Below are 7,416 nucleotides of genomic sequence, written 5' to 3'. Positions count from 1 at the left end.
ATAAGGTACCTGCACTACATAAAATTAGCATTAGATTAGCTTAAAATGGACATTGTAAAGTCTAGGGCAACCAGCAAATTTTTTTATTAAGAAAATATGATTGCTATCCTAAGAGAGGAGGTAAAATAGGTAATATAAAAATTACCAATTAAAACCAGAGAAGGCAGAAAAAGAAGGAGAAGAAAGTAACAAGGGAGAAAGTAACAAGAAAGTAACAAGTTAAAAACATGGTAATTATACTGATAATTATATCAATAATCACTTTAAATATAAATGATCTGAATACAACAATTACAGGACAGAGATTGTCAGAGTGAATAAAAAACAAATCCAACAATAAGTCGTTTATAAGAAACCCACTTTATTTTTTTAATGTTTATTGATTTTTGAGAGACAGGGAGAGAGAGAGAGTGGGGGAGGGCAGAGAGAGAGGAAGACACAAAATCCAAAGCAGGCTCCTGGCTGTCAGCACAGAGCCCAATGTGGGATTCGAACCCATGAGCCGCAGGATCATGACCTGGGCCAAGTTGGATGCTTAACCGACTGAGCCACCCAGGTACCCAAAACCCACTTTAAATATAAAGACACATGTAGATTAAAAGCAAAGGTTGAGACAGATATGCTAACACCTGTGGGGAAATAGGTTCAAGAATTCCTTTATACTTACATAAGTGGGTTAGAAAAAAGCTTAGGGCGGAAAGCCGCTGCCACAGGGTGAAAGCGCCCAAGGTGAGTTAGTGAGATACTGTAATGGGATCACGAGTAATTTGTTCTATCACCTGCAGGAAATTACTTTCCATCTGGTGCCAATATACTTTGATCACAAACACCACTTGCCCCCCTCCCCCCCCCTCCGCCGCCCCCTCCCCCCAGGTCCTCTGCTTGTTACACACAAGTTAATGATTACTATCTGATTGTTTTCTTCACATTCACCACGTGTGTGAGATCTTGAGAGGTCAGTAAATACAGAGACAAAACCCCAGTTCGGGGCTCTTGTCTCCCCCCTGGACTTTAGCCCCAATTCAATTGTATTCAATTCTGCGGCTGCTGTCTTGCTGTTGAAGAGAGAACTGCAGACTCAGAGTCTGCGACAGACACTCATTAAAAGAAAGCTGAAGTAGCAATACGTTTTCAAAGAATCAGAATAAGGACAATTATCAGAGATGAAGAAGGGCATTACATAATGATAGAGGGGTTCATTTTCCAAGAAGACATAACAATTCTGAATATGTATGCACTCAACACAGAGCATCAAAATATATAAGACAAAAACTGAGAACTAAAAGGAGAAACAGAAAAATCCACTATTGTAGTTAAAGTTATTATAGTTAAAGACTTCAACACACTCTTTTAGTAATTGATAGATCAAAAAGGCAGAAAATCAGTAAGGATACGATCCACCTGAAAAACATCATTTAACTTAATTGAATTGGCACATACAGACTGCTCCATCCAGTAACAGCAGAATAATTCATTCTTTTCAAACTTGAATAGACAATCACCACAATAGGCCACATTCTGGACTATAAAACACACCTTTACACATTTGAAAGTATAGAAATCATACAAATTAGATTCTCAGACTATAATACAATTAAACTAGAAATGCATAACAGAAAAATAACTGTAAAACCTCCAAGTATTTGGAGATTAAACACCACACTTTTAAATAACATGTGTCAAAAAGAAGTCTCAAAAGAAACATGAAAATATTTTGAACTAAATGAAAATACAAATTATCAAAATTCATGGGATGAGCCAGAGATGTTTAGAGGAAAGTCCATAACATAAAATACATATATTAGAAAAGAAGGAAGATCTAAAATTAATAATTTGAGCTTCCACCTTAGGAAACTAAGGAAGAGCAACTTAAACCTCAAGCAAGCAGAAGAAAATAAATAATAAAATTAGGACAGAAATTGAAAGCAGGAAATAAATAGAGAAAAATCAAGGAAATATAAAGGTATTCCTTTAAAGAAATCAGTAAAAAGCAATAACCTGTAGCTAGGCTAACTAAGAAAAAAAAAAGAGAAAAGATACAAATTATCAATATCAGAAAAGAAAGAGGGATCATTACTACTGATCCCAGGGACACTTAAGGACAATAAATAAATAATATGAAAGGTCTGGGCCCACAAGTTTGATAATTTAGATGGAATGGACTAATCACAATCTATAACAATAGTTATAGTTAACTATTAAAGAACTATTAAAGAAACTGAATCACTAATCAATAACCATCCAAAAAAGAAAGCATTAGGACTGGATGGTTTCAGTGATAAGTTCTACCAAATACGTAAGGAAGAAATGATACCAATTTTCTACAATGTCTTCCAGAAAACAGAAGCAGAGGCAACTCTTTCTATGAGTTCAACATTACCCCAACGCCCCAAACAAATGAAGACATTACAAGAAAGAAAACCATGTAGCAAGACCTCTCATGAACATAGACACAAAAATCCTCAACAAAATATTCACGAATTGAATTTAACAATGTATAAAAAGAATTATACACCACAAGTGAGATTTATTCCAGATGTGCGAGGTGGTTCAACATTTAAAAAATCAATCAATGGAATATACACAAATATTGAATCATTATGTTATACAACTGAAATTAATATGATGTATGTCAATTAGATCTTAATAAACAAATAAAACCTCTGACTTAGAGAAAAAAAAAGTCAATGTAATCCATCCCATCAATGGGGTAAAGAGGAAAGATAATGTGAACATAACAGCTGAAGCCGAAAAAGCATGTGACACAATTTGATAACCATTCATGATAAAAATTCTCAGTATACTAAGAAAAGACGGGGATGTTTTCAATTTGATAAAGAACTTACAAAAAAACCTACCCTTAATATCATTACTTAGTGGTGAGAAATTAGGCACTTTCCTCCTAAGATCAGGAACAAGGCAAGGATGTGAATGCAAATATCTGGGGAAGAACATTCCAGGTACAGATGCAATAGCAAAGATGGGAATGAGATGCTTGAGGAACAGGGAGGAGGTTGGTTAGAGTGTTTTGAGTGTGAAGCATAAGCAGGAACGTAGTAGGAGGTGACGTTACAGGAGTAAGAAGAGGCCTAATTCTGCAGAAACTTGGAAGCAAAGTCAGGAGCTTAGATGTTATGCTAATGGCATTGGAAAGCTAGCGAGAGGTATGATGGCACTTAAATTTTTAAGAGTGTTTTGGTTGCTGACACGAACTGTGGCAAGCTACGTTCTTGGCAGGTGTTCACTCTGCATCTGGATTCAGAAGAGAAGATGCGTCCGTTATCAGCTAATGCTAAATGTACTCTCTCGCATATCCAAGTTTTGTAACGAGCTTTAACAAAATTGTCAACCCCAGTATGTAGCCACCACTGCTTTTGAACTGGTATTACAAGGCAGGAGGCGTTCACCAGGCATAGCTGACCAAGAGAAGAAAGGTGGAAAAATACAAAGCCAATTTTTAAGATAGGTGGTTTTGAGTGTCATTTTTCTAGATTAGTGAATATATGAACAGACATAAGGAACCTGTCTATGTCTTTGCTGTAAAAATGCTATTGAAGGTCTGGTCTTTAACGTCACTCACGACTCCTACTAAAAACCTTACCTAAGAAATTCTTTTAAAAATTAATGCCAGGACAAGTTTTTCCTGAGGAACATGGGTTAGTATTTCTTTCTGATAAGAACTAAGTAATATACTTTATTTCCTTTTTTTTTTTTTTTTACACTGGCTACTTGAAATTTTAGACTCAGCTGAGACTGAACTGACTCTCAGTGTTGGCATGTTGGCATTCTCTTATCTCTATCCACCACCCATTGTATTTAGGATGTTATTGCAAAGCGGCTTCAACTCCGGTGTAGGTTGAGAATAAATTTATGGAGTGACGTTAACAGTAAAGAATATAAGTGAATACAGAGGACGACAGAGATTTACTTAAAAGCATTTTTCACAATCAAGTGAACTGACGTACATTTCCTCACCTATGAGTCGGTTGTTCTTTGCTCTAGCAGAGCACATCAGCAGAAGACAGGCTCATTCTTGTCGCTGGTCATCAACACCATGTGTATACTTTAAATAGAGGCTTTGCAGTCGAGCTTCCTTATGTTATTATTTTTTGCTTTTCATACTAAATATGTATGTCTGGGAGTCAAGGAAGTGAAATGTCTACTGTAAAACTGCACTGAAAAGAGTGAGACTGACAGCATAGCTCAGCAAATGGCACTGATGTTCAAACATTTATGGGTAGACAGTTCCAAATAATAATTATTTATTAAGCAAGGAAACACCACTTATAAAAGGAGCGTTTTCCAGTCAACTATTTAAAAGGTAAATTATATTTGCTGCTTTTCTCAAAGGCCAACCTCTGATTCATTTTCTTTTCCATGATAATTTATTGCCATCATATCCTTCTCCAGTTAAGGGTTGATTACAGGATTCTCAGTCACATACTGAGTAAGTTAGAGCCTCACAGCAGGAGATCCTTGAAACTTCTGCCTCATGGGGGTTGGGCATACATCAAAAGTACTGAACACATGAAGCAAGTGCTAAACAAAGCTGCTGAACAAAGAAAAATAATGACAGTGTAAATATTTTTTTCAAATTAGAGTGTCAATCCTAAAATTTGCATGAAACCACAAAAGACCCCAAATAGCCAAAGCAATCCTGAAAAAGAAAAGCAGAGCTGGAGGCATCAGGATTCCAGACTTCAAGCTATATTACAAAGCTGTAGTTATCAAGACAGTATGGTACTGGCTCAAAAATAGACACATAGATCAATGGAACAGAATAGAAAACCCAGAAGTGGTCCCACAATAGCATAGTCAACTAATCTTCAACAAAACAGGGAAGAATATCCAATGGAAACAAGACAGTCTCTTCCACAAATGGCATTAGGAAAACTGGACAGTGACATACAGAAGAATGAAACTGGACCACTTTTTTTTACACCATATGCAAAAATAAATTGAAAACGGATGAATGGCCTAAATGTGAGACAAGAAACCATCAAAAACCTTGAGGAGAACACAGGCAGCAAAGTCTGTGACCTTGGCCAGAGCAACTTCTTACTAGACATGTCACTGGAGGCAAGAGAAACAAAAGCAAACATGAACTATTGGGACCTCATCAAGATAAAAAGCTCTGCACAGCAAAGGAAACAATCAACACAATGAAAAGGCAGCCTACAGGATGGGAGAAGATATTTGCAAATGACATATCTGATAAAGGGTTAGTATCCAAAATCTACAAAGAACTTATCAAACTCAACACCCAAAAAATAAATAATCCAGTTACAAAATGGGAAGAAGACATGAATAGACATTTTTCCAAAGAAGACATCCAGATGGCTAACAGACACATGAAAAGATGCTCAATATCACTCATCATCAGGGAAGTACAAGTCAAAACCATGATGAGATACCACCTCACTCCTGTCGGAATGGCTAAAATTAACAACACAAGAAACTACAAAGTATTGGCGAGGGTATGGAGAAAGGGGAACCCTCTTGCACTGTTGGTGGGAATGCAAACTGGTGCACACACTCTGGAAAACAGTATGAATGTTCCTCACAAAGTTAGAAATAGAATTACCCTATGATCTAGCAATTGCACTACTAGGTATTTATCCAAAGGATAAAAACACTGATTCAAAGGGGCACATGCACCCTGATATTTATAGCAGCGTTATCAACAATAGCCCAACTATGGAGAGAGCCCACATGTCCATCAACAGATGAATGGATAAAGAAGATGCGACATATATATACAATGGAATATTACTCGGCCATCAAAAGGAATGAAATCTTGCTACTTGCAATGACACGGATGGAGCTAGAGTGTATTATGCTAAGCAAAATAAGTCAGGCAGAAAAAGACAAATACAAATGATTTCATTCATATGTGGAATTTAAGAAACAAAACGGATAAACATATGGGAGTGGAAAGAGAGAGGGAAACAAACCATAAGAGACTCTTAATGATAGAGAACAAACTGAGCATTGATGGAGGGAGGTGGGGGGGGTGGGCTAAATGGGTGATGTGTATAAAGGAGGGAACTTGTTGAGTTGAGCACTGGATATTATATGTAAGTGATGAAGCACTGAATTCTACTCCTGAAACCAATATTACACTCTATGTTAACTAACTAGAATTTAAATAAAAATTTGGAAAAAAAAACTAGAATGTTTAAGGAATGTATTGCTGGTGTAAAAGCTAAAAGTGTGTTTGTCCTGCTGCTGAAGGTCACAAGCAAACTCGAGCCCCAGTCTTCAGCGTGGCATACTCATCACCGTCAGTTACAGAAAGAAAGTCTTGATTTTGGGGGGGGAGGGTACTTGTCATATTTTCATTATAGCTATTTCTAGTTAAGTGATATATCTGATGTCAATCTATGCCAAATCTGTAAGTAATTCTAAGAAAAGTTTCAAATGTCACCTCAATAAAGTTTACTGGACTACTTTATGTACAAGTTCAACCCCGCTTTCAGAATGCACCCCTATACTTCTGATCCTCTCGTTTGATCTATGTTTATATAGCATTTATCACCTTCTAACATATAATAAGACTTACTTATTTAGTATGTTTCTTACTGTCTTCTTTCTACTGGAAGTTGAGCTCCATGAAGACAGCGAGTTTTCGACTCTCTAAAGAAAATATTCCCCATATTATCAGATAGTTTTTAACTTAAAAAAGATCTAGATGTTAACATACCAATTTCAAAACATGTATGTGAAACATTACAACTATAAAGTGTTCTTCAAGTGAGTAGCATTAACGATGGAATGTAAAGATATAAAATGCAGAAAAATATCCCACTTACTAGGAGAGACTCTCCTACAAACTGTTCACACTTAGCCCACAAACTCTAATAGCCTTATATTTTTGCTTTCAAGCTTTTTGCACTTTTCTTTTCTATTGTTTTTATTTTTAATGTTTATTTTGAGAGACAGAGAGAGAGAGAGAGAGAGAGAGAGAGAGGGAGAGAGGCAGAGAGAGAGAGGCAGAGAGAGAGAGGGAGAGAAAGAAAATCCCAAGCAGGATGTGCACTGTCAGCACAGAGCCTGATGCAGGGCTCCAAGTCATGAACTGTGAGATCGTGACCTGAGAGGAAATCAAGAGTTGGACGTTTAACTGACTGAGCCTCCCAGGTGCCCCAGCACTTGCTTTTTTTTCTTTCCTTTCCTTTCCTTTCCTTTCCTTTCCTTTCCTTTCCTTTCCTTTCCTTTCCTTTTTCCTTTCCTTTCCTTTCCTTTCCTTTCCTTTCCTTTCCTTTCCTTTCCTTTCCTTCCCTTCCCTTCCCTTCCCTTCCATTTCCTCTTCTTCTTTCTTTCTTTCTTTCTTTCTTTCTTTCTTTCTTTCTTTCTTTCTTTCCTTTTTTTTTACAAATGGGTTTTAGGTGGTTGAGGTCATTGGAACTCTGACTT

Source organism: Panthera tigris, chromosome F3 (genome assembly GCF_018350195.1).
Source record: "Panthera tigris isolate Pti1 chromosome F3, P.tigris_Pti1_mat1.1, whole genome shotgun sequence".
Lineage (NCBI taxonomy): Eukaryota > Metazoa > Chordata > Mammalia > Carnivora > Felidae > Panthera > Panthera tigris.
The sequence above is the reverse complement of the archived record's forward strand: the minus strand, read 5'-3'. Positions refer to the sequence as shown.